The sequence below is a fragment of the Herpailurus yagouaroundi genome, unplaced genomic scaffold, assembly GCF_014898765.1.
Source record: "Herpailurus yagouaroundi ecotype Mexico unplaced genomic scaffold, PumYag 569, whole genome shotgun sequence".
Lineage (NCBI taxonomy): Eukaryota > Metazoa > Chordata > Mammalia > Carnivora > Felidae > Herpailurus > Herpailurus yagouaroundi.
The window spans coordinates 7545797-7572549 of record NW_024412786.1 but is presented as its reverse complement, the minus strand read 5'-3'; the positions used below and the strand labels follow the sequence as shown (position 1 = coordinate 7572549).

Below are 26753 nucleotides of genomic sequence, written 5' to 3'. Positions count from 1 at the left end.
GGGTACTCCTTCCTGCGGGCCCCAGGTCGGGTGTGTCAGCGAGCAGCCGCCCTGCCCCCAAGCGGAGAGCCCACTCCCACTGCGTCCCGCCTTCCCTCCACCCGTTTGAAGGCAGAGACCCCTGCGGCCTCCCTTGTCCCCCACCCTCTCGTGTCCGCTGCCTCCTGCCACCCTCGTGTCCCAGCAGGGGCCCTCTCCGCACGCAGCCTTCTCTGGGGTGGGCAGTGCCTTCTAAAACAAGCCTCACCGTTCCCAAAGCTCCCTGTTGCATTTACGAGAAACCTGGCCCCTCTGTCTGGGCCTCCAAAGTGCCACACGTTCAGGCCCTCTCCCCCTCCCTCTACTTCACTCTCTCCCTCTACCCCAGTGCGCTGTTTGCTGACCCTCGGACTCTCCCCACTGCTGCCTCGGGGCCTTTGCACACGCTCTGCTCTTGGCCTGCTATTTCTCTGCCATGCCACATGACCGGCTTCTTGTCCAGCTTTGGGCCTCAGGCTGGCTGTCACTCTTCCTGAACCTGCCACCTGGGGGTTCCCTGCTCCTCTCTCCTGGCGCACCTGCTTTTTCCCAGCAGTCTGAGCGTGCCAGGGGATCTGCGGGTGGGTTTGCAGCTTTCCATCATTGTGTACTGCCTGAGGGCAGGGGTCCAGTGTTGGTACTCTCCCACATGCCCAGCATGGTGCTCCCAGAATTTGGACATCCCTCCTTTGAGCGCCCCCCCCCCCACAGGACACCCGCAAGTTGCCGTGTGGTCCTGGGCCTCAGCACCCCCTCCCCCGTCCCCCGCCCCCACTGGTGGAATAGAGGGGGTGGTCAGGGCAGCTTCAGACTTAGCCCGCTGGTGGCCTTGCTGGGTTTCCAAGGACGTCCCGGCTCCGTGGCCGAATGGAGCCGGATTGCGTCGGGCCGGGGGGGGGGGGGGGGGGGATTGAGCTGGCTGTGTCCGGCTGCCACTGGAGAGCCCTGACCACGGGGGGTGGCGGGCACTGGGGATATACCAGGGAACGAGGCAGCCCGGTCCCAGCCTCCAGGGACGGATAGGAGTTGTGTCCCTGGCAGGGCCGGGAAGGAGGGGCACGGTGAAGCGGGGCCGGGTGGGATGTGTCCGCACGGGTGCCGAGGGCTTCTCCAGGGAGGGGACCCCCTGAGAAGGGCAGGGGAGACCAACAGGTACTGGGGGCTGGGACAGGCAGGGACCCCCGCCCCGCAGCCTACAGCCGCCGGGCCCCTGCGGGCGGGAGGACGGGAGGGGGACTTCCCGGGGAGGCGGCAGTCGGCAGGGGTGAGGTCGGAGCTGACCCCGGGCGGGGCCGAGGAAGAGCCCCCTGACGGGCGGGGGGAGTGGGCCTGAGCGGTGGTGGCGGGCAGAGGGCGGGGCCGCGGGCCACCAGGTGGCGCTGTCGTCCGCGAAATGCGGGCACCGCTGGCCGGGGCCCAGAGTGCGAGCGGGAGCCAGACCGCAGGCGAGAGCGCAGGAGGGGCCGAGCGTGGGCTCCGTGCGAGGGGCCCCGGCGACCCGCGCGCCGCGGACACGGTGGAAAAAAGCCCCCCGAAGCTGGGCTTTCCCAGGGAGCCCATTTGCCCCCGTCCCCTTTCACAAGCCTGGCGTTGGGAGGCCGAGCTGTTATCTCGGCGGAGCGAGGAAGCCCCAGGGCGGCCTCCCGGGGATTAAGCGTTCTGCTGAAGCAGGCATATTCGAGGGCCTGCAAAAGCCATTTGGGGAGGGATCTCGGCGCTGCGGGTCCGGCCCCGGGGCCGTGAGCGGGCACACGCGCGACCCGAGCCCCGCCGGCCGCTTCCCGGGGAGGGGCCCTTCCCGCCACGGCGCGGGCACGCGTGTGCGCGCGCCCTGCCCGTTGCACGCGCGGAGCGTGCGGCGCCCCTGCGTGTCCGCCCGCGTGTGCGCGTGAGCGCGCGGGCGTGTCCGCGCCGCCTTAGGCGAGCAGTCCGCCCACGTCCCCGTGCGGCCGCACGGCCGTGAACGTGACCGTGAACGGGCCTCCGGTCTGTCGGTGGCCCTTTGTTTCTGCCTCTGCTGCGGGGGCAGAGCCCCCCGCCCTGGGCAGTGAGAGCCTGGGCCCAGGTGAGGGGCCGGGTTTGGGTTTTGTGTCTTCTCGACTCGCACACAAAGAGAGGCCCTCAAAGGCCCGGCACAAACAGTGGGTTCGGTGCCTTCTGGCGCTGAGCATACCAGGGGATTGTCCCGCGATGCTGTGGTTAGAAACCCCGTGAGCCGCGGCCCGGAGGCCTGGGGGATGAGGTCATCGCTCGCGGCTTCCTCCCTTGCTGCCGGAGGCTCCCTCAGCCCCGCCGCCGCGGTGACCCAGCCCTCCTGCCAGCTGGCTGGCCCCCCTGGGGTTCCTGCTTCCCCGCGGCGGCGCAGCGCGACACCCTCCTGCCCTCCCGGCCTTGCGTTGCGAGCTGCAGCGCGAGGCCCCCCGGGACCGTGGGCGCCCTCGACGGCCGTCCGTGGGTCCCCGTTTCTCGGAATGAGGTCCGGGTTCTGTCCCCGGTCCCCCGGCCCCTGCAGACCTGCGCGTTTCCAGCTTCCGCCCTCCACGCCCTTCAGATGCCAGGGAAGACGGCTGGGCTAACTTCAGGGCCGGCGGCTCCAGTGGTCGGGAGCCCACTGTGCGAACGCTCTCTGCCGTGCCCTTTGCTCGCACAGAGGGGACGCAGCTCACGGAGCCAAAGTCGCTTGTGGCCAAGGTTTTCCACCAAGAAACCCCGAGGTCTCATTTGCTCCGGGGCAGCCTCCTCCTGGGGGGGCCCTTCCCGCTCAGGCCTCACCTCTGTGCTTGATGAACTCCTACACATGCGACAAAGCCCCACTCCACAGTTGCCTCCGCGGCCCTTTTCTGCTAGCCCCGTGGCGTCACCTGCTTAGTCCACTGGAGCCCAGGGTGCCCTGGGCAGACCGCATCTCTCTGCTTCACAGTCTTGAGCTCACATGTCCCCCTTTCCCCAGCAGGGCTTGCATGCAGATAGGTGTGGGCTCTCAGGGACAGGACACGGGCTTCACGTCTGCACCCTGTGGGCCCTGCCTGAGAGCGGTGGGTGCCCAAGTGCAGGGCAGGGGCGACCCCTTGATCCCCGAAGAGAGTGTGTGCATGTCTGTAGTCCCCAAAGAGTGTGTGTGTGTGCGTGTGCGTGCGTGTGTGTCCGTGTCTGTGTGCACGTGTACCCTGATAGGTCACACTTGGGCTGTTGCTGGCACACATGTTCAGATTGTCCCTCTGCAGGGTGGGGGCTGTCCGCTGACCCTGGGTGGCCCGACTTCCACGGGCAAACCAGACCTTTGCTAGTTTCGACAGAAGCACTGAGATAGATGTAAAGAGCCCCGAACGGCTGCGGACTGCATTCTGGATGTTTCTGTGCCTGTCGAAGAAGGGCAGGGGACCTCTTCTCCCGGGTCTGGCAGGCAGAGGTGTGAGTCGTGCTGTGTGGACACAGTCAGCCTGGGGTGCCCGCTGCGCGGCCCATGGTGTGGAGCGGCCCGTGGCCCTGCTCAGCGTCCTGCTCACGTGCCCTAAACCCAGGTGCCGACCCAGGGTGACAGCGTGGAGGGACGCCGGGACGATGGTGGGCGGGGCGGGGGCCCAGGGCCCGTGAGCAGGGGTCTGATGGGCACGGTGCTCATCTGGTGGGGGCAGGCCACCAGAGATGGGGGGCCATCTCTCCTGTGCCGGGTGGGGCAGGGAAGCCCTGGCAGGCCTCCCCAGATGCCCCTCAGTCCAGGTCAGCCTCTGATGCCCCCGTACATGTCCGCAGAATTGGAAACCAGTACCCTCCAGGGGACTTAGCCGGTTCGCCAGAGCCCCATGCTGGCGGTCAGGGACCCCTGAGAATGATACCCCACCCCCTTGGTAGCCTGAGCCACCTCTAAGACCCTGGTGCTTTGACACCTGCTTGCTGGGCTTCAGCCCTGGCTCTGCCTGACCATGCCCCACACTCGGGGTTCTATGCCTCGTCCCAGATTTTGTCGAACGAGTGGGGTTGTCACGGGTCGTGACCCCCGTGACTGGGCGCGGCGGCCATTCGTTCGTGGTCTTCCTCCTCCTGAGTTTCGAGGGGCCGGTGCCTGCTTCAGAAAGGGGACAGTGCCCCAGCCCCCGAGGACGTCTGAGCAGGAGGAAGCGGAGGGCTCGAGGCTTGAGGGGCCCAGGGCAGCAGCTAGGCCGTCCCGCCACTGGGGACATAGTTTCCGCCCCACCCAGGACCCCGCTCCTGGTGAGGGTTACAGGGTTTGGGCCGGCTGCGTTCCTGTCCCTGAGGGGACATTCCCTCTTGAGGGGTCTGCACTCAGCCCAGGCGTGTGAAAGCAGGAGTCCTCGGCTGTTACCGGAACCTTCCGGCGGCACACCGGGGCCCTGTGTTGGAGGGTCAGTGGCTCGCTTTCTGTGACAAAGACACCCTCCGTGAGGCCTACCGCCGGGCCCCGTTATCTGTCGCCAGAAGTGTCGTATCGATCGAGTCTGTTCACAGCGAGGTGGGGGGCCTGGGCGGGAGGTGGCCAAAACTGCCACAAGCGTCCGAAACTTTCCTGAAGAGCCGCACCCCGTCCTGCGGGAGGGTCTGAGCTGGGCCCAAGCTCCTGGCCCCGGCCGGCCGGGCCGGCCCGGTCCTTCGGGGCTGCTCAGCCCACAGTTCTCTCTGCCTGGGTGGGGACAGGGGTGCCCCCTGCTGCCCCCGGGTCACCCGCGAAGCGGGGCACCTGTTCCCTCTGGCCCCTGCACCCCGAGTCCCCCCCAGATGCCGCCCCGATCTTGGTTCCAACTGGACTCCTAAAGGGAAAGGGAGGTGGCCCTCGGCTTGTGCCGAGTGCCGGATCCCCGTGGTCCTGGGGCGACTCTGTGATGGCCAAGTGGAGGCCCCGGGGCCCCAAGACCAGCCGGGCCTGGCCGGTGCCGGCCTCCCCTGCTCTACAAACCGCCGGGGCCTGGGCCTGGCTGTGTGTCTCCATAGCATTTCCTGTTTTCAGGCTGTTAAACTCTGTGATGCGAGGCATGTGCTGGCATCTGTGCTGGGGGCCCTGGTGCGAGCCCCGGCCGGCACCCCGGCCGCCCTGGGCTGTGCGGGCCTCCTTGACCCTCCTCCCTGGGAGGCTGTCGGCCCCGTGAACGGACCCCCCCCACCCCCCCAGCCCCAGTCCCCCCTGGGGCGGACATGACGGCCGCCTGTCGGGAGCAGGCGCACCGGGGCGGGAAGAGCCAGGTAGGGGGACGGCCCGGCTGGTTGCCCAGCAGGCCGAGCGGCCTCTCCGGGCACCTGGGGTGCACGCGTGTGCGTGGTTTCCAGGCTTCTCCCCCCGTAGTGGCCAGGCGTCTGGGTGGTCTCAGGTTCCCCACCGTACCCCGCTGTCTTTTCTTGCCTGCTTTCAGAAATCGTGCTGATTCAGCTCTGGGTTGGTAACCGGAGACGGAGCGGCCCCGGGTTGGGGCGCAGGCAGGGGTGGCGGGGACGAACGGGGCGCTTTGGGCGGGTGGGGGGGCTCAGCTCAGCCTCTGGTGTCGGGGCGGACGCAGGAGTCCCTCCTGCCTGCCTGGAAGGTGACGGCCGTCGGCGGGGCATGTTTGCGTGCCCCCGGGTCTCCCATCGGCTGCCCCGCCCCCCCCGGGGAGGAGGGTCCCCGCATGGCACTTTGGGTTGGTCCGAAAGGCGCCAGCCCGCAACGGAGGCCTGGGCTGCCCGGGGCTCCCAGGCCGGCTCCCGTGTTTTCTCTCCCGCCTGGCCCGCTGAAACCCGTTGCGAGCATCTCCCTGAGGCCCAGGACAAAAGTCAGACACTGGGGTGGGGGCCCCTCGCCGCGGCCCCGCAGGCTCCCCCATTCGGGATTTAGCGGGATTAGAGTGTGCCGTCCGCGGGACAGGTGTTTCCTTTATGCTGTGCCCGAGGGCTGGAGAGACGCTCGTCATTAAGTGCCACATTCAGTGGGGGTCCCCGGCTCGGGGTAGCTGGAGGGCCTTGTTTTCACATCTGACCCCGGCCAGCTGGAGAGCCTTGTTTTAAGCACGGGGCAACAGCTGACATAACATAACGGGGACCGGGCTGAACAGGCAGCGTGTCGCCGGGCGCAGGCGGGCCTGGCACTGGCACTCGGCGGGGGGCTCCCGGGGGGCTGCCCCGGGGAGGTCATCCGGGGTAATGGGATGAGCCCGGAGGGGCCTCGTGGCCGTGGGGTGCGGTGCTGCCGGCCGTGTTTGCCAGCTGTCGCTGCCCGGGTGAGCGGGCTGCCCGAGTGGCTGGTCGCCGGGCGGGGGCCACGGGCCTGTGCAGGTGCCGGAGTGATCGCCCCAGGGTACTGCATTCAGACGGGTTATAATCACGTTCTCTGCCTCCCCAGGTCACACAGAACGAAAACCAGAGCCCCGGCTGTGCAGCCATTGAAGTGTGTGATTGTGGGTCTTTGCAGGCAGGAAGAAGGGGGCTCAGGGCCGCTCGGTGGGGTCGGGAGCCGCCGCCCGCTCACCCCGCCCCCGCCCCCGGCCCCCTGCCTCCCCCGACCTCGGAGTTGGGGTGTAGCAGCTCCTCTAGCATGTGCTTTGTTTTCCGGCTGTAAAGTCATGTGATGGGCACGTTGGGTGGGGCAAGTGGAGAGGGGGGCCGTGGGTGACCCCCAGGACCGGTGGCTTCTGACAGCCCTTTTTAAGAACGGGGTGGGAAAGGCCCTTGGCCAGGAGCCGGTCCGGTGTGCCCCGAGCACCACCTGTCAGCTCTCTCCGGGCTCTCGGACGGCCCCCACTGGGCCAGGAGGGCCCAATGACACCCGTAGGTTCCGAGGAGCTTCTTCGGGGTGATGCTCTGCACCCCAGGCTGTGGCTGCTGGCCACCTGGGAAGGCGAGGTCCAGGCCTCCCCTTGGGTGGCGGCTGCGGGGCACAGACCCCCCAGCCCAAGCCCAGGGCGAGGGAGGCCACGCCGGACCCACCGCCGCTGCACCGAGAAAAGCTCCTTGTGCCGAAAGCCAGGCTGGGGCGGCCATGGCCAACGGTACCGTCTTCCCAGCTTGGTTGGGGTCGAGGGCAGTCGAGGGAGCAGGTCGAGAAGGACGGGCCTGGTCTGGCCCTGGTGCCTGATGGAGAGGCAGGCGTGCAGAGGCCCCCCCCACCACCACCACACGTGCACACGGGGACAGCACACACAACACACACGTGTGCACAAGCACGCTCAGTCCTGGAGCTTCGGGCCGGCAGGGAGCGAGACCCCTCGGGGCCGCGTTCCATTTGCACATTTAATCCAGAAACTGTCAGCGCGGAAGCCTGGAGGAGAACAGAATGTCAAGTGTGTGCTGAGAGGCGCAGCCTGCCCCCTTTCCTGGCGGGCGATGATCTGGTCAGTTTCCGAGCACGATGAGCTGAGAATAATTTGTGCATTCAGAGCAGGGTTCGCGGGGAGACCTGGGGGAAGGGCAGGACTCTTTCTTTTACTTCTAGTTTCTCGGGCTGCCCTGAGTCTCTTCTCCGGGCCGCTCCCTGCACCCACCGAGGAGGGTCGGGGCCGAGCCCCGCTGTCCTCGGCGGTGGAGGCCGGGCCGGGGTCCGCACGTGACTCACTTCTCGGTGTTGCCTACCCCGTGAGGTCCCCGGGCCCGGCAGTTGCTAGGGAAGCCGGTGGCCCCGCAGTCTCCGGGGAGCCGGGCTTGGTCCCACCATTGGGATCCCTGAACTTTCCCCGAGACACCCCTCATCTGCTCGTGGTCTCCGTCTCGGTGTCAGGTTCAAGGTGATTTTCTCGGAAACGAAGACATCCGTGAGACCATTTGGTGGCTCTGGGACATCGGGAAACACCTCTCCTCCTAGGGGTCCGGGAGCACTAGCTCCCAGTGCTAAGACCCCCGTCCTAAGGGCCGTCGCCGGCCCCTGCGTACACAGACGGCGAGGGGCAGCGGGAGGGGGCTGTGGGACAGCTGGTCTGGGAAAGACTGGCTATTGGGCGTGGCCCTCCGAGGTGCCCAGACCCTGGGCCTCGGCAGGGAGCCTGCAGGAGGTGGTCAGGGTCGAGACCCCCCGAGACCTGACCCTGCTGGGCCTTGGTTTTCTCACACGTATACGTCGAGTGACGTTGGCAGCTCTGACCCCAAGGGCCGTTGGGGTTGGGCACGTGTGGCGTGAAGGTTCTTGGTCCCGAGGGCCGAAGGGACGTGGTGGATGAGGTGCACAGTGGCCTCCCCATGTGGGCAGGTGTGGGGTGGCAGGGTGGGCGTGCTGGGGAAGGGACAGGAAGGCCGTCTGTGCCGCCAAAGGTGCCCTGGTCGCGAGCCGGTGACCTCGCTGTGCGGTGGCAGTGCGGGCACAGGTCTACACGAGGCAGCACGCCACTGCTTTGTATCCTCTGCCTCTGACGGAAGCCAGCCGTGTCGGGCTCTGCCTGATGCGTGGTAGGTGCCGCGTCTCAAGCGCGCAGCTGGGTTTGACACGTGTAGACACGGGGAGACAGTCCCCACCATCAGGACAGCAGACACGATCCTCCCAAGTGTCCTTGTGCCCTTGAGGTCCCTCGTCCCCCCCCCCCCCCGCCCACTCGGGAGGCACCCGCGGCCGGTTTCCATCCGTGCCGACCCGTTTGCATTTTCTAGAGCTTTCTTCAAATGGGCGCCTATGCCCGTGCCCTCCTGCCTGGCTCCTTTTACTTGGCACCGTTGTCCTGAGGCTCGTTCAGGTGGCCGCGTGTGTCGGTCGCCCTTTCTTCTTGATGCCGCATCGCGTTCCGCCACGTGGCTGTCCCGCTGTCTGTTGATCGATCGCACGTTGATGAGCATCTAGGCGGCTTCCGGTCACGAGCTGTGGTGGGGACGCGTGTCCAGGTTGTGGCGCGGACCTGTATTTCCTGTCTTCTTGGGTAAACACCTAGGGACCGAGCGGCCGCATCGTACGGTAGGTGTTCATTCGAGTGCCAAAGACACTGGCAAGCGGGTTTCTGGCTTGCGCCACGGACCCGCCGCCACCTGGTGTGGTCTGTCTTTTCCTTCACCCAGCACGCGTGGGCGGTGGTAGCTCAGGTTTTAATCTTTATTCCCCGGTGACTAGGGACACCGACCTCATCTCCGTTCCTGTTCGTATGACCTTTTCGGTGAAGTGTCTTTTCAGATCTTCCGTTTTAAGATTCGGGGGTTTGTCTCGTTGCTCCGTTGTAAAAGCTCTTTGTATATCGTGGACACGAGGCTCTGTGCTCACAAGCATTTCTCCCCCGTCTACGGCCGCCCTTCTCATTTACGGAACAGTGTCTCTTAAAGACTAAAAGTTCTCAATTTTAATGAAGTCAGGTTTATTGCTTCTTCCTGGGCTTTCTGTATTTAAGGACTCTTACTCTGCCCCAAACACACGATTACTAAGATTTTCTTCTCTACTTTCTTCTGGTAGTTTCAGTGCTCGTCTTTAGGTCCGCGAGTTAATTTTTACGTGCTGTGTAAATCATGGGTTGAGATTCACAATCTGTTATGTGAGTGCCCAGTTGCTACAGTGCTGATTGTTGAAAAGGTTGTCCTCGACCCATCGAACCCCACTGACACCTTTTGAAAAGTCAACTTAGGAGAACGTGGGCTTACTTTTGGACTGTTTATCCCAATGCATCGGTCAGCAAATCTGTGTCTGTGCTTTGATTACTGTAGCTTTACAAGAAGGTTTGAAATAAATTAAGACAACCACCCAACCTTGTTCCTCTCTTGCAAGTTTCTCTGATTTCCCCAGGCTCTTTGCGTTTCTTTTTTTTAAATTTTTTTTAATGTCTATTTATTTTTGACAGAGAGAGAGAGAGAGAGAGAGAGAGAGAGGGGCAGAGCATGAGTGGGGGAGGGGCAGAAAGAGGGAGACACAGAATCGGAAGCGGGCTCCAGGCTCCGAGCCGTCAGCACAGAGCCCGACGCGGGGCTCGAACTCACAGACCGCGAGATCATGGCCTGAGCCGAAGTTGGATGCTCGACCGACTGAGCCACCCAGGCGCCCCACGGTCCTTTGCATTTCTACATAAATTTTAGAAGCTTTTCCAAGGCAGCCTGGTGGGATTTTGTTTGGGATGGTACTGAACCCAGAGATCAGCAGGGGGAGGCTGGGTCTACAGAGATCAATTTTTCTGGCCCTTGGACGTTGTACATCCCCCATTTATTTAGATTTTTAATGTCTGCCGGGCTGTGTTGTAGTTTCCAGAGTAAAGGTGCTACGCATCTTTTGTCAGACACCTAAGTATTTCCTATTTTTTATGCTGTCGCCTCTGGTATTTCTTTGTCACGTTTGGTTTCTGATTATTCGCTGCTGGTATTCCAAACTGTAATTTTGGTATCTCATGTCTCGAATTTTTCCTAATTCGATTCTTTCTTCTAGTGGCTTTTTTAGTGGGTTCTGTGGATTTCTTACACTGATAATCATGCCTTCAAGTAAAGGCTGTCTTAGCTCTTGCTTTGCAGTCTGGACGCCCGCCTGTCTTTCTTGCCCAACTGCACGCCGCCTCACAGAGGCGGGCAGAGCAGGCGCCCTCACCTTCCCACTCGTGGTAGGAGAAGCGCGCTGAGCCCCTCGCCGCCAAGTGTGATGTCTACGGCAGGTGTCTGTGGACCTCCTTTGCCAGATCAAAGAATATCCCTCCTAATACAGACGCTTGAGAGGTTTGTTAACACAGGTGGATGTTGAATTTTGCCGAATGTTTTTTCTACATCTCTTGAGGTACTCACGGCGAAGCGCGTTGATTGATTTTCGAATGTTAAACTAAGCCTGCGTTTCTGGATAAACCCTACTGTTTGTGTTGTGTTTATTACCCTTTATATATACTTTTGGACTTCATTTGCTCTAATCCTGCTAGGAACTTTTTTGCATCTTAGTTCATGAGGAATATTTTCTAGTTTTCTTATAACATTTCGGATTTGGTACCAGAGTGATACTGTCATGGTTGAGTGAGCTGGGCTGTGTTCTCTTCATACGGGAGAAGAACTTTGTGCAGAATTGGTTTTATTTCTTCCCTACGCGCATGGTGGAACTCATTGGTCAAGCTGTCTGGGCCTGGACTTCTCTTTCTAGGAAGGTTGTTAGCTAGATTCTGAACATACTTAATCAAATGTCCAGGCGACTTATTTCTTCTGGAGTAAGCTTTGGTATTCTGTGTGTTTGAAGGAAGTTATACGTTTCACCCAAGGTGTTAAGCTTAGTGGCACAAAGTTGTTCGTGATGTTACGTTTTCCTTTTAACAGCCGTGGGACATGTAGTGATGTCTCTTCTCTCGCTCTTGATGTTGGTAATCTGTCTTTTTTTGTGTGCGATGGGTCTGGCTAGAGTTTCCTTGATTTTATTGATCTCAAAGAACCCACTTTTGATTTGGGGTTTCAGTGTTTCTGTTTTGTGATTTCATTAGTTTCTTCACTGATTTTTATTCTTTTTTTTTTTTTCAACGTTTATTTATTTTTGGGACAGAGAGAGACAGAGCATGAACGGGGGAGGGGCAGAGAGAGAGGGAGACACAGAATCGGAAACAGGCTCCAGGCTCTGAGCCATCAGCCCAGAGCCCGACGCGGGGCTCGAACTCACGGACCGCGAGATCATGACCTGGCTGAAGTCGGACGTTTCACCGACTGCGCCACCCAGGCGCCCCTGATTTTTATTCTTAAAAGCGCTTACTTGGTGTCACTTGGCTGTCCTTTTTCTAAGTTTTCAGAAAAAAATGTCACGTTTGTTTATTTTTGAGAGAGAGAGAGAGAGAGAGCACAAAGCAGGGGAGGGTCAGAGAGAGAGGGAGACACAGAATCCGAAGCAGGCTCCGGGCTCAGAGCTGTCAGCACAGAGCCCGACGCAGGACTCAAACTCAAGAAACATGAGCTCATGACCTGAGCCGAGGTCGGACGCTCGACCGACTGAGCCACCCGGGCGTCCCTTCTAGTTTGTTAAGGTGGAAGCTGAAGGCGTCGTTAGAGTCCCTCTGATACAGAGTTGGGCGGTATGCATTCCCCCTGACGACTTCACTTGCATCCCACAGATCCTGACGCGTTATGTTAGTTTCCTTGCGTTCAAAATATTTTCTAATTTCCTTTTTGTTTTCTCCTTTGATGCCTGGATTATTTAGGAGCATAGGACTTACTGCCCAAACATGTGAGGATTTTCGAGCTACCTTTCTGCTATTGATTTCTACTGTAATTCATTTGTGGTCAGAGAAAATACTTAATATGATTGGATTCTTTTTAAATGTATTAAGACTTGTTTTATGGCCCCAGCATACGGTTTGTGTTGGTAAATATCGCACCGGGCGTGGGAAAACGTACATGTCCTGCTGCCGGGAGGACCGTCCCGTGGACGTCGACCAGGTGGCTGCGGCCGGTGGCGGGGTCTGCTGTCGAGGTGATTGCCGGGCACTGAGACCTCCAGCTCTAAGGAAGGGGCTGTGGGCTGGTTCTTCCAGAGCTGGTCACTCTCAGAGTGTGTTGTGAGGCTTTGTTACTGGTGTGTCAGTATTTGGGGCCGTGTGTCCTCTGATGAATGGGCCCCCTTATCACCACGAAGCTCCCTTCTTTATCCCCAGTCACTTGCTTTGCTCTGAATTCTACCTTGTCCGCTACTAACTCCGGCTTTCTTTTCCTCCATGTGCCCATAGTGTACGTTTTCCACGTCTCTGGCTTTTTTTTTTTTTTTTAATTTTTTTTTTCAACATTTATTTATTTTTGGGACAGAGAGAGACAGAGCATGAACGGGGGAGGGGCAGAGAGAGAGGGAGACACAGAATCGGAAACAGGCTCCAGGCTCTGAGCCATCAGCCCAGAGCCTGACGCGGGGCTCGAACTCACGGACCGCGAGATTGTGACCTGGCTGAAGTCGGACGCTCAACCGACTGCGCCACCCAGGCGCCCCCACGTCTCTGGCTTTTAACCTGCGTGCATCTTTATACTTAAAGTGGGCTTCTCATGTGAAGTTCATGCTGAGTCTTACCTGAATCAAAACGTTTTCCTCTTAACGCATCGCTTAAGCTCGTGTGCACTTATTAGCGTGACTGAGATGCCCGGTGTCAGCTGTCACAGTGTTTCCATAATCGTGTGTATTTTGTCATAGCCGCCGTGGCGGTGCTGTCTGCAGGATGCGTGTTCTCTGTTCTGTAGAAACACCGTGATGTCCCGGAAGGTTCCCTTCCGTCTCGACAGCTGCCTGTGCACTCACGCTGTGACGTCTCCCCAGTCCTTACGAAGACCGTCACCGTCCCGTCACCACCTGGCACACTGACACTCGTCCACACCCCCTCACGCCCGCCCGCCGCCCTCACGCACCACACGTGACCCTCCGGCCTCCTGGGTTTCAGGCTCTGGAACCCGGTGGACAGCCGGGTGCCCAAGGGAGAGACAGTGACACACGTGGTTGTGGTTCTCAGTCGAGGGGTCCCCAGTGGCCTCGCTGGGCAGTGTGGCTGTGCGAGCAGGGGAAGGACAGAGTCGCGCAAATATTTTGGTCACGAGTGCTCCCAGCAGAGGGGACGGCATGTGGTCCTGTCCCCTGCCCTGCGCCAGCCCCGGCCTGGCTGGCCCTTCTGTTCTGGAGCTGGATGGGGCCTCGGCCACCTGCCTGTGACCCCCCCTCCCCCACTGCGGGAGCCTCTGTCTCTGGCTGTGGGGTGTCAGGGACCCCAGGGCTCGTGGGTCGGATGCAGGGGGCTCGCTGGCCTCAGGACAGGAAGGCGGTTAGGCCTGGGGAAGGACGGAGCAAACCAGCAGCACGAAGGTGCCAGCGTTTCCCGTGGTGGGGCGGGGGGCACACACAGCCCCCCAGGGACAGCGCGAGGGGCCGGACGTCGTGGGCGCACACGGGTGGGATGTGTACCAAAAACACTTCTTTAACATTTATTTTACAAAACGGACAGACTATTTTTCACAGCATTTTTAAGCTTACGAGAAATTGCGCAGAAAGTGCAGAAAGTCCCCGCGTGCCCCCCGCCAGCACCCTGACCGTGCCCTTCTCTCCTCAGCGCGGGCCGTTCGTCACAATCGATGGGCCGACGCGGATCTGTTACCGTTCGCCCGAGTCCACCCTTTCCATGGGGGGTCACCCTTGGTGTCTTTTCTGTGGGTGTCGACCGATGTGTGAGGGCGTCCTGTGTCGTGCAGAGGAGCGTCCCCGCCCAACGGTCCTCTGTGCCACCTGTGTTCATCCTCCCTCCCCTGCTCCCCTGCAGCCGCCGGTCTTCCGCTGTGTGGAACTGTGCTGACTCCTCGGCGGGCGTGTCCCAAAGTGGGGTCCCGGCCCCGTGTCGGCCTCGGAGGCGGGGTGAGCCCTGACCACTGTGGCCTACAGCTAGCGCCTCTCTTGCTCGTTTTCTCTTCCGTAAGCGTCCACGCTCCTTGGCTCCGAACTGGGCCGTGCTCTGAGCATCCACAGGGTGAGGGCGTCCCCGTGCCCTCGGGGGCAGGTCTGGGCTTGGCCGTGTTGAGGTCGCGCTCTGATCCGGGGCCACAGGGCTCGGACGTGGTCCCAGGCAGCTGTGTGTCTGGGAGGCCCCCGGCCCACGTGTACCCTGTCGCACCTGGGCACAGGCCTCCCTTCGCCCCAGCCCGAAATCTGCTGTCCCTTGTCCGGAGTGTGCTGGCCGCCCGCCCGGCTCCCTCCCTCGGCCAGGCCTCACCGGCACCCACAACATGGCGGTCAGGACAGACCTCCTCACAAAGGGAATCAGACCTAGTCACTGCCTTGTTTAGAACTCTCCGGAAGCTTCCCATGGCTGTGAAGGGACAGCCACGCCCCTCCCTGTGACCCACAAAGCCCCTTGGGGCCCCGCCTCCTGGACTCGACCTCCCCGACGCCTGGCCTTCGCCACGCGTGACCCTCCAGTCCTGCAGGCTGCGGCTGGGTGGTCACTCCCCGGGGAGGCCTGCCTTTCCCCGTCCCCGTCCCTCTGCCCTCGCCCGCAGTTGGGTCCCCCCGAGAATGAGCCTTTTCGGTCACGGTGCCGGGGGTCTCTGCAGGGGAGGAGCCCCGTGACCGGCGGTTGGCTTTCCTCCGTGTGGGGTACCCTCACTGTCACCCCACCGCCCCCGCGTCAGGTCGCTCTGGGGATGCGGTGCAATGGTGTGGGCGGCAGGTGGAAGAAGCCAACATACTTCGAAGGTCACAGAAAGCTCAGAACTCTGCACATTCCCTACTGAGCAGCTCCGAGTGCACACGGGGGGCGGGGCGGGGGGCCGGAAAGCCGCCTGAAGTGAGCTGGGCGCCCGCGAGCGAGGGGCGGGGGACACACCTCCTAAGGCCGGAGTGCGAGGGTGGGGCCCCAAGTTAGCGCCCGAGCCCAGGTCCCCCGAAGGCAGGTGGGACGTGGGCAGTGAGTCTGGGGCTGGTGGACGTGGCTTTCTGGGCGGGGGACGGCTCAGGGGCTTCTGGGAGGAGCCTGGATGACCCCGGTGGCCGCAGGGTGCGCTTCGGGTCCCCTGGACTCAACCCGGGACCCGGCTGCGGCTAGGGTTGGGGTCCCAGGTGTGAGCTGTGGACACAGGCTGGTGCTGGGGCATCTCGGCACCTGTTTCCTGGGCATTTCTTGTACCCTCTGCCCCGCACGAGGACGTGAGCCAGAGGGGGTGTGAGGCACCCTCGGGAGCTCTTGACGGAGAGGGAGACTGGCGGCCCCAGGCGGTCACCAAGACGCGAGGTGATGGCTTGCTGTGCTAGGTGCTCAGGGGAGTCACCGAGGAGTACAGGGGTTGGGGGGAGACCTCCTGGGGGGCGATCGGGGACCACAGCCCAACTCCCCGGTGACAGGAGCTCGGTGGGCCTGGTGAGGGCCAGTCGTCCACTCTGGGCATGCGGGAGGGGGGCGATTTCTGACTCAGGGTGTTTTTGTGTTTGTTTTTTTTTTAATCTCCAAAAACCAGGTCTTTGATTGGGCGCATCTCTGTTTTTACTGAATTAACTTGTTTCTTGCAGAAGGGTCCGTTTACTCGTACATCTCTCAGGCTGGTTGCATTGTTCGTCTGATTTCTCCTTAGGCCCGTAGGGCTCTCACTCCCCAGCAGCGAAACCACGCCTTGTAGGTGCGCGGGCCAGCGAGTCCTGGCAAATGTCTGCCGTCGTGAAATCACGATCTGGAACATTCCCATCACCCCCAAAAGTCCCTGGTGCCCCTTGGCAGCTCACCCCGCCCCCGCGCCCCCGCGCCCCCAGCACCTGGTAATCACGGATGTTTCCTGTCCCCGCGGTCGTGCCTTTTCCAGAACGTCATACGAACGGCATCCTGCACCACGGAGCCATGGCGTCTGGCTTCTTTCACGGACCAGAATACACGTGAGCTTCATCCCCGTTGCGGCGTTCACGACTTTGTTTCCTCTTAATTGGAAAGGATAAAATGTACCACAGTTTGTTTATCCGTTCACAGGCTGATGGACACTTGAGCCGTTTCCAGTTTTCTGCTGTTATGATTAAAGCCACCCTGATTATTGCATACAGGTTTCGAGTAGGCCCCGTGTCCTCATTCGTCCTGGGGAAAGCCCTCGGAGCGGACGGCCGGGCCAGCACGCTGGCCTTGCTGAGAGACCCCACGCCGGTTCCCACGTTTGCCCCGCGTGCACGTTCTTTCCGTCGTCCACGCACGGCTGCTCTGGGTCCCCGTCCGTGCGGCCACCGCTCACGGTTCTAACTGCGTCTCCCCGGTGACCCGCGGCCCTGCGCATCTCTCCCGGGGCCCGCTCCCCGCGCTGTACCTTCTCTGACAGAGGGCTCCGTTCTCTGCCTGCCTTCGCGATCGGGGCCTCTGTCCTGCCGGTGGGACAACCAGTGGGTTGTAACAGCTGCTACATTCTAGATCCAAGTCGAGACATTACATTGGGACGATCAAGTGTGTGTTTGGCCAGCATTCCCCACCCCCCCCCCCCACCGCCCCCCGATCTGTGGTTTCTCTTTCCTCTTAACACCGTCTTATGGGAGAGCACAAGTTTTTAATTTTGACAAAGTCCAATTTTTCAGGTTGTTTTTTTCTTTAAAGGCTCATGTTTTTTGTGTCCTGTCTAAGAAATATTTGCCTAATCCAGGGTTACGGAGACTTCTCTCCTCTATTTCTGTAGAAATTTTATAGTTTTACATTCCGTGTTTATATCTGCGATCCGTTTCAAGTTTAATTTTATGTGCAGTGACAGGTATTAAATCTTTCTTGCATGTGGCTACCCAGCACCGTTTTTCCATCGAATTAGTTTGACACCTTTGATGAAAATCAGTTGACCATATGCGTGGCTCTGCTTCTGGACTTTCTAATCTGTTTTGCCATTACCACACTGTCTTGATTAATGTGACTTTTGTAGTAAGCCTTGAAATCAGGCTGTGTTAATCCCTCAATTTTGTTCATTTTCAAAAGTATGTTGGCGATTCTAGTCTTTGCATTTCCATGTAAATCTTAGGATCACTTTGTTAATTTCTACCAAAAAAAAAAAACAAAAAAAAAAACCAACCCGTCAAAGTGTTGATTCGCGCCGTGGTGAGCCGGTGGTGGGTCAGTGAATCTGAGTGTCCCCGCGGATCTCAGTAACATTGTGTTTTCTGCTTCACGGCCGTGCTGTGTCTCTATGCTTTCTTAGATATTTTTCCGTATCGCTCATCCGCGTTTTCTGGTTTTGAGTGCACAGATCTCCTACGTGATTTGTGCGATTTGCTGTGTCGTGTTTCTGACATCACCCAAACGGTGTACTTTTCTTAATTTCACTTTTGGATGGCTTCTTCCTGGCATGTTGACCTGGTGTCCTGTGGCTTTGCTAACCTTATTAGTTCTGGAAGCTTCTTTTTTTTTTTTTTTTTTTTTTTTTTTGGTAGATTTTTTAGGATTTTCTATGGAGATGATAGTGTTGTCCCAAACAGAGTCAGCTTTATTTATTTATTTATTTTTTTCCATTTCGATCTCTGTTGCTTTTTGTCCCTTGTTCTTGCCTGATCGCTGGCTGGGCCTCCACGGTGACGTTCAGTAAATGGTGAGGAGAGACCAGACCCCCCTCTTCTGCTTCCTGATCCCGGGGGGGACGCTTGGTCTCTCGCCGTGAAGCGCGATGCTAGCTGTGGCTTCTGGACATGCCCCTTAGCAGCTGGGAAGCCCCCCCTCTTTCCACTGTTCTGGGAAGAGTGGCTATCGAGTGTGGCTGCTGGATTTCGTCAGACGCTTTTCCTGTATCTATTGATTATATACGTGTGTTTTTCTCCCTACTTTATTAATACGGCGAACTACACCGAGTGAGTTTCAAATCGTGAACCGACCCTGAATTCTTAGTATAAAGCCTACTTGGCCATGGTGCGTTTTTTAAAAAATACATTGTTGGCTTTCATTTGGCCAACGTAACAGAGAGTTTTCACATCTGTGCTCACGAGGGATCGCGTCCGAGGTTTCTTTGCTCTCAGCGTCTTCGCTTTTGGCATTAGGTAATCAGTTGGGAACCGTTCCTGCTTTTTGGTTCCGGAAGATTTAGGGCAGAAATGCTGTTTTCTTCAGCGTTTGATAGGACATGCAAAGCCATCGGGCCTGGGGTTTTCTTCGTGGGAAGGTTTTTGGTTAGAAATTCAATTCTTTTCACAGGCTTAGGGCCGTTCACTTTATCGATTCCTTGCCGAGTAACTTTTGGTAGTTGGTATCTTTGACGTTTGTCCCCAAGGAGCCAGCCCCCCTCCCCATCCTAGGACCAGGGTCAGTCCCCTCTGTGGGAACGGGGGGACCCGGGGCTGTCCAGACACGGAGGACCCTCCTCGGTGCCCTGGCGGGGGGGGGGGGGGGCACGGGCTGGAGGCTTGTATCTCAGAGCCGCTCCAGGCCCCCGCCCAAGCTGGCCACCCGGCCGGGCGCCCCCCACTCTGGTGACGGTGGTGGGGGTTGAGCGGGGACTGAAGGTCAGACCTTCTCTGTTGCCTCCCAGCCCCGCTCCCTGGAAGGCCACCCCTTCTCGGAGGAATGAAACTCAAGCAGACGGCCCTCGGAGACCACGGCAAGTCTGCTTTTCTCTTACACTTTTACTCTGTAAACTCCAGCCCTAAAACAACACACATCCTTCTGAAGCTGTTCACATATTAGCTCTTAAAACAGCAAAATCCGTGCACAATTTCCTCTCAATCCCTTAAAACATTCCTGAAAGAAGAAGAAGAAAAAAAAACTGTTGAAATTCACCGCCTGTCATGAAAACCTCTGGATGTGCCGAGCCGGGCGAGGCACCCAGCCGTCAGGACACCGAGGAGCGGGGCCTCCGCACACGCGCGCCCCGCGGGGACCCGAAGCCCACGCGGGCCCGTCCTCCCCCAGCCGGCAGCCCCCCGCCGCCTCCGCTAAAGCAAACACCATTCAAACCAAGGCAGAGCCTTTCAACGCCTCAACCAGATAATTAGAAAGGGTTTTCGTCCCCAAGTCGCTCTCGGTTCGGTCAACTTCTCTTTCTGGGTGAATTCTTAAATGAGACGTTTTTAGCAGCTCGGGCCCTCGGCAAATAAAGACTCGGCCGCCGCCCTCTCTCCCCCAGCCCTGCCGGCTAAGGTGGCCGTCGCAGGGGTGGAACTTCTTTGGGGTTAACGGCCCTCGGCAGCGAGGTTCCGGGGCTGAAAATAAACCCCATTTAGCCGGCCTGGAGACGGAAATAGCCGTGCCTGGGGAAGACGAGGGATTTGCTTTAAATACGTGTAAAGCTGGCTGCCGGGGCGCCTGATGGTGTCTACAGCTGGGCACGGGCGGTCCCGGGGCCTCCCGCGCCCCCACCGCAAATTACAGGGCGGCCCTCCCGGCTACTCCCGTGTGCGCGAGGCCCCGAGCGTGATTCATGGGGCTCTTGGCCCCCAGGCCACGAGGTGGAAAGCCCCCCCCCCGCCCCCCGCCGCCTCTCTGACTGTTTAGTGTCCTGGAACACGGCACCCCCCACCCCGACACACACACACCCAACCTTTCCTGCCCCTGGGCCTTTGTTTCTGCTGGCCTTAAGCCTGGGATAACTCTTCCGGCCTTTCGGGGTCTGTCTCCAGAGCCCAGATTTTCCCGTGGAGCAGGGAAGGCACACAGGCCAGCGTTTGCCCACGCACAGAATGGTGCTGTCTCACCAAGGCCTACAGGACAGGACCCCTTCCCAGGAGGGGAAAGCTTTGGGGCCTGTGACCTGGACGTCCACGGGGACCTCCGTCCAGCTCTTGGTCTGACCTGGACGACAACCCCGAGCCCCCGGATGTGACTGCTGTTCCCTTCGGGCCAGAAGCCTGTGATCAAGGGGTCGCCATGTGGGTTTCCTCTGAGGCTGGGAGGGGAGGGGGGATCTGTCCCAGCGTCCGGTGGTTCCGTGGCTCGTAGATGTGTCCCCCCCACCTCTGCTCTCTCTGCACACGGCATTCTCCCTGCTCGTGTCCGTATCTCCCCCTTTTGTCAGGACACCAGTCATATGGGATCAGGGCCCAGCCTAGTGACCTGGCTTAACTAATTACACCTGCAAAGACGCTGTTTCCAAACAAGGTCCCATTCGCCGTCCGTGGGTCAGGACTTTAGCATACGAGGTTTGGGGGGAGACCCTTCAACCCCAAACGGTGCCTGGGTGAGGGGTGAGGAGTGGGTCTGTGGAGCAGGAGACACTCGGGATCACTCAGGACCTGTCCTGCTCTGGCGTGGGAGGCAGGTGGCCCTTGGGGACTGCACGAGCACCCTGGGGGTGGCATTGTGCTCGGAGCCAGGGACTTGGTCAGAGGGACATGGGAGAGCTCTGCCCCTGCGCTCAGGAATTCTTGAAAGAGATGCGGGGTGTCCTTGAGTCCACTGAAGTGACGTTGGAAACTGCTTTGTCCACTCACAGTGCCATCGACGGGGGAGAAGGGCCGGGGGGGCGATGACCCCCCCGGCCCCCCCCCCCCCGGGGCGGGGGCGTGGCTACAGTATAAGCTCTTCCGACGGGAGCAGGGCTGTTCCAAGCTTCAGGGGTGAGGGCGCAGCGATGGAAGAGGATAGTCCAGCAAGACTTCCCCGCTCAGGAATGAGAAGGGAAGGGATACTATGCGGATCACCTCTCCCAGTCGAAGGAAAATGAAGGAGACGACACACAGCAAACAGTAAGCAAATCGAATCGGATGGATCCAGTTTTACACTAAATGTGAATGGCCTGAGAACCTCTGTTAAAAAGCAGGGACTCTCAGAAAGGTTTTTATTTTTTATTTTTATTATTATTATTTTTTATTTTGGGGACAGAGAGAGACAGAGCACGAACGGGGGAGGGGCAGAGAGAGAGGGAGACACGGAATCGGAAACGGGCTCCAGGCTCCGAGCCGTCAGCCCAGAGCCCGACGCGGGGCTGGAACTCACGCGAGATCACGTGAGATCTCGCGAGATCGTGACCCGGCCGAAGTCGGACGCTCAACCGACTGCGCCACCCAGGCGCCCCTCAGAAAGGTTTTTAATTTCATTTTTAACAAATACGTCGTTCAGAGGAATTCAGTAAAGCAAACTAACAACGGATGCTGGAAAACAAAGGAACGGCCGAGCCATGCTGAGCGCGTACACACAGACGCGGGGTGAATGGTGTCCGCGTCGGCACTCGACAGGCCCAGGCAAGGCACCACTTCTGGGGGAGACGGGGTTGTAAACTCTGACGTGTCAAACAGCGTAAGAGCTCCGTAAAGCAAAAGCTATTGGAAATGCAGGGCAAAGCAGGTTAGATGTGATCACTGCAGGAGGCTTAATTGTACCTCTCAGAATAGGACGATTCTGGTAGACGCAGAATACGTGAGGGTGTGGACGGCTTGTGTTGCAATGGATTCTAACGGTAACCTGTGGTCCCTGCTGCTTACAGCTGTGTAACAAGCGTCCCCCAACCCACGATCCAGCACTGTAACTATGGGTCTTCCTGACCGGGACCTAGTTCCTTACGCCCACGAACATTTGTAAAACCAGTCATTTCACTCGGCTGTTGGGGGGGTGGGGGTGGGAACCCAATACACTTTGAAAAATTGGGATGAAGTTGGCTGTGATCAAAACCCAATGCAGTTAGAAATAAAGGATGACGAGGTTACCAAAAAGGCTCAGCTATTTGGGAATTAAGCAGCGAATGCTCTCGTGAATAACCCCCAGGACGAAGAGGTGAATGTCGGGCACGCCTGCCAGGCAGGGTCACGGAAAGGCTCCCTCTGCGCCGTGGGAGGCACCTTCCGGGACCGCACCCCGACACCGACCACGGACACGTAACTTTCATCCCATCATCCACGGTTGGTTGGTAGTGGCTTCCTTGTGTTGTAAGTGTCGCCTCCCCGTGTGCGTTGAAATTCACTCATTGAAAGCAACTAATGAGTAAAACACACACATTAGATGGTCGCACGTACCGCGTGTCTACCGAGCGCCCTTCGCCGGGTGCTCCGGGGGGCGGCCACGGGCTGTATCGCCACTTCACCAGAATCTGGGAGAAGACAGCTGCCTGGGGCCCACTTCCTGGCTGTGTCTGCCTCCCCCCCCCCCCCCCCGCCCCCAGTCAGGTGTCTGTAGCGGTGGAGCCCTGGCCCACCTCCCGACCTCGGGAGCACCCGGGTGGGGAGGAGGGGGGCCGCGCTGACGTGCCCTGCGGTGCGGGCACGCTGTCTGGTGCAGGAAGCTGGGTCCTGGCACTGGTAACACGTGCAAAGTGACTGTGGCAGAGAGAGTCACTCTTCCCCTCCGGCGAGGTGGGGGGGGGGGGTTCTCTCAAGGCTGAGCTAGGAGGCCTGGGATCCGAGGATTACGGGCCTGAGGATGCACCATGGCCATGGGTGTGGTCGAGTTTCTGGTCTTGCTTTTACGCTCTGCGCCCCCTGGATACACACACAGCCGTGGGGCCCGGGCCCTGGAGTGTGCAGGTGCTACAGAGGAGGGGGCCGGGCTGGACGCCTGACTGGAGCCGCTGAGGCTCCTCTGGGTGGGCAGCGGGCTGTTGGCCTCAGGGACGATTGCTCAAAAGCTGTCCTCTGCTTTTCTTGCTCCCTAAAAGCCCGTCTGGCCCTGCAGAGGGGTTTCCCGGGAAGCCCACGCGTGGAGAGTCGGGACATCTGTGCCTCGCCCCATTGGCCACTGAGCCTGCACAGCTGTACTGGCAGGTCTGATCTCGGCTCCCGTGAGGCTGGGGTGGGGGTTGGGGGGTGGCACAGGGTGAGCCCCGGGGACTGACCCCAGCCAGGGCGTCAGGAGTGGGGGGGGGGAGCCCTGGAGCCTCGCCGTACCCCCAGGCGCCTGCTGGGGTGCGGAACAGGGGTGAGGGAGGCAGCCAGCCCCCCCAGCAGCCTGGATGGTGGGCCTACCTCGAGCGGCCTGCTCGGGCAGCCTCCGCGGCCCCTCACCAGGCCAGGGGACCGGACGGCCGCTGTTGCCCACTTGCAGGGCCCGGCTGCTGGGTAGATGGGAATATCTGTCCCCATGGTGATGGATCAAGGCTATGGCCTGGCCTGCTTGGCCTGCAGAATGGCCACCCCAGACAGCTGGCGGGTAGGGCTGCTTCTCAGGAGAACGCGGACCGGTGCCTCCTGAGTCGCCCCAAACCGGTGACTGTGTTTAAGGGGTGGGGCAGCACCCAAGGCCCGTCCAGGCCGTCGGCCTCCAGGCGGGGGGCTCCTGTCTCCTTGCTGTCTGATGGCTCGCGGGGCCCTCCTGGGAATTCAGGGTGGCTAGCCTATTGGGGAGAGGCTGTGGGGCCCCAAACCACCGGTGACTTCAGGCAGGTGGGTCCCAGACCCGTGTTGGGGGGGAGGTGGGGGTCCATGTCCCAACAGCAGGGAAGTATTGTCTGGCCTGGGGACACCGGGTCTTCCTGGGTCCCCCAGCCCCCCCCAGAAGGCAGCACCCACCCCGGGTGAGGGGGCGCGGGGGAAGAAGCAGGCATGTCCCCCACCTAGAGTTTCCCGTGTGGCCCTTAGAGCACCAGGTGGGCGCCCTGCTGGGGCTCGGTGTGGACCGTGCTTCCAATGTGAAGACAGACCCCCAGCTCGGGAGATAGCTGAGGAGGTGGGGAGGGGTCCCCTGGGCTGGGATGAGTCCCACTGCCTCGGCAGGAGGGAGGTCGGGCCAGGGAGACACAGGTGAGGTCCAGGTGGAGGCGTCAAAGGCTTGGGGTGCATCACACAGGGTCAGGGGTCAGATCAGGAGGGGCCCTCTGTGCTGTGGGCAGAGTGGGGGTTCCAACACGGATCCGGGGTGGACTCGGGCCTCCGGGGGCGGCGTGCGAGCCCCAGACCGGGTCAGGGTTCTTCACGCCTCTGTGCCGAGCCCCCCCCCCCCCACCTGCTTGCCTGCCCCTGGGAGGTCACTTCTGTCTTGAGGCCCTTCAGTGCCACCCTGTCTTCTGGGTCTTTCCATGGCATCTCCACAGGCCCAAGCGGCCTGTCTAACGTCAGCCCTCCCCACAGCCCTGGGAAGTAGGCGCCCCAGGACCCCCACTTTACAGACCAGGACCCTCACTCTACAGACGAGGACACTCGGACGTTGGCACGGTTGTGGGGCCCACCGGGGTCACCGCCTGCGTGTTGGGGATGCCGTATCCTGCCGTCCTGTGGGGGAGAGGGGCCCTCAGTGGCCTCTGTCCCGGCGCAGGGCTCCCCTCGGGCAGCAGGGCCCCTTCCCTGTACCCCCAGTGGCTGACCCGGGGCCTGGCCCACAGGCTGTGTGGACCAGGGAGCAAAGGGGTCCAGGCACACGGGCCCCCGCCCCAGCACGGGCCGAGGTGGGGCAGCGCTGGCGGGCGCGGGTGGGGCTGGTGGGCGCAAGTGTGGGCCGAGGGCCCCAGCTGTGCCCAGCACATGTCACCGGGAGGCCCCAGAGCCCTCACCGCGGGCGCGCGGCTGGGAGCAGCTGGCCACGGGCAGCTCCTGAACAAAGGGTGCTTTGAGCGGCCTGCACGCCTGCTCTGTACTCTCCAGCCAGCTGACTGTCCCGGGAATGCGCAGGCCAGCTCCCCCTGCGGCTCATGGGGTCCCGCTTGGAGTCAGAACAGCTGGGCTGGCCCCTGTGCTGTAGGGACCACCGCCCCCCCCCCCCCCCCCGTGGGGACGCCTCCCGGCTCGTGGGAGGAGAGGAAGACCCTCACGCTGGTTGCCCATGGCCCCGCCCTGATGGGTGGCCTGGTCGGGTCCCCGTGTCCCCCCCGCCCCGTTCCAGGTCTCCGGGACCGCTTCTCCGCTGGCGAAATCCCGTTGACCCCGGGAAGTACGGGCATCCTGCCCCCTGTGGCGGTCCTCGGTGCGGGGCGGGGGTGGGGGGCAGGAGCCCCTGCAGAGCGGCCCCCACCCCCACCCCGGGGCTGCACCCCTAGTGGGCCACATCCAGCGCCCACAGGGCCACCGGGGAGGCAGCTGTGCTATTCGTCCTTGACCCTCATTCCTGCTCTTTGTCATTTCTCACCTGACAACCCGCGGGCCCCTGCACCCCACAGTCCCCGGCGCTTAATCCTTTGTGGTTCAGTCTCTATCTCTCTCCGAAATTTTTCATCATCGAGATAATAGAACAGTCACATCAGAGACCGCAGGGATCACAAGGATAAGGATCTGGGAGGCTGCCTTTCTGTTTAGCAAAAGAAGAAATATTTTCCGTCCCAAGAGTCGGGATGTGAGGTCGGCTAATCTAAGCGGGTTTAACCTTCAGGCCGTCTTGCTCTCTGTCACATGTGAGTGGTTCGTGGCGGGGACGTTCCCGGCGCTCCTAAGTCATGCGATGCCAGCAGCACTGAGCCTGAAAACACGCGGGGCCTTAGACGATCTTCCCGCTGATGAGGATGCAGAGTAGCTGATAAGGAACAACAGATAAGCCCAGCAGCGACCTTCATCCTTCTCGTCGTTCTACACGGTTACGAAACACTTGAGTAATCGCCAACCTTTTCCCCGTGTGCGCTCGCCGCGGGAGAAACCAGATGAGCCCCTGCTTTTCTGAACCTTTATCTACACTCTTGGGATTTGCAGAAATGCTGTCACAACAGTTCCCCCAAAACAGCGAGGGCAGGGGAGGGCCGGGGTGTCTGTCAGCAAAATGACAGGACTCCAGGCGAGGACCCCAGGGCCAAGTCCCGGGGGCGGTGAGCCCGTGCCGTGGGGCGTCCGAGGCAGGGCCCAGAGCCTCCCAGGGAGGGACCCCGAGCTTGTGCAGGGCCCCACGTGCCCTGTCAACCCCGCGATGAAACGGGGCGAGGGAGCGTTCAGAGACTCCGTGCTCACTGCCAGCCCCCTCCCCAGGTGGACCCTTTGCACGCTGCCTCCTCTGCTGTCCCCGGAGAAGGGGACCCGGCAGGGTGCCTGGCATCGTTCCGTGAGCTCCTCTGACACCGGGCTAGCAGCGGGTCCGTGAAGACGGGACCGTGAAGACGGGACCTTGTGCCCCAGGCCGACCACGCAGTGACTCTCCCAGCCCCAAGCGGGGTGACATTCGGGGCCCATCTTTCCACCCCGTGGGGCCGCCCCGAAGGTCCGCTGCGGGGCCCGCGGTGTGTCTGTTGTGGTCAAGCACACAGAGCACCACGTTCGCCATTTCCAAGGGCGCGGTCAGTGGCATTCAGTGCATTCACGGAGTTGGGCAACCACCACGCCCGTGTCGTTCCAGAACTCTCCCGCACCCCCCCCCCCCGGAGGAAAGCCCCTAACCGGGGGCCGCCGCTCCCCACTCCTCCCTCCTCCAGCCCCTGGCATCCACTAATCTTTCTTTTCACAAAATCATGGTGAAATACGCATACTATGCACTTTATCATATCTGTGTCGAGGTGCATGCAGAGCTCTGGGCGCTGAGCACGTTCACGCTGTTGTACAGCCGTCCCCACCCTCCGTCTCCAGAACTGTCCGTCTTCCCAAATAGAAACTCCGTCCCCATGAAGCACAGACCCCCAGCCCCGGC

The 26753-nt window shown here is 60.7% G+C and overlaps 1 protein-coding gene across 1 annotated transcript in view; it reads left to right on the top strand.

Moving 5' to 3' along the window:
• KCNQ1 (potassium voltage-gated channel subfamily Q member 1) overlaps window positions 1-26753 on the top strand; it is a 274919-nt gene that overhangs the window by 3304 nt on the left and 244862 nt on the right. The gene's annotated exons all lie outside the window — the stretch shown is intronic.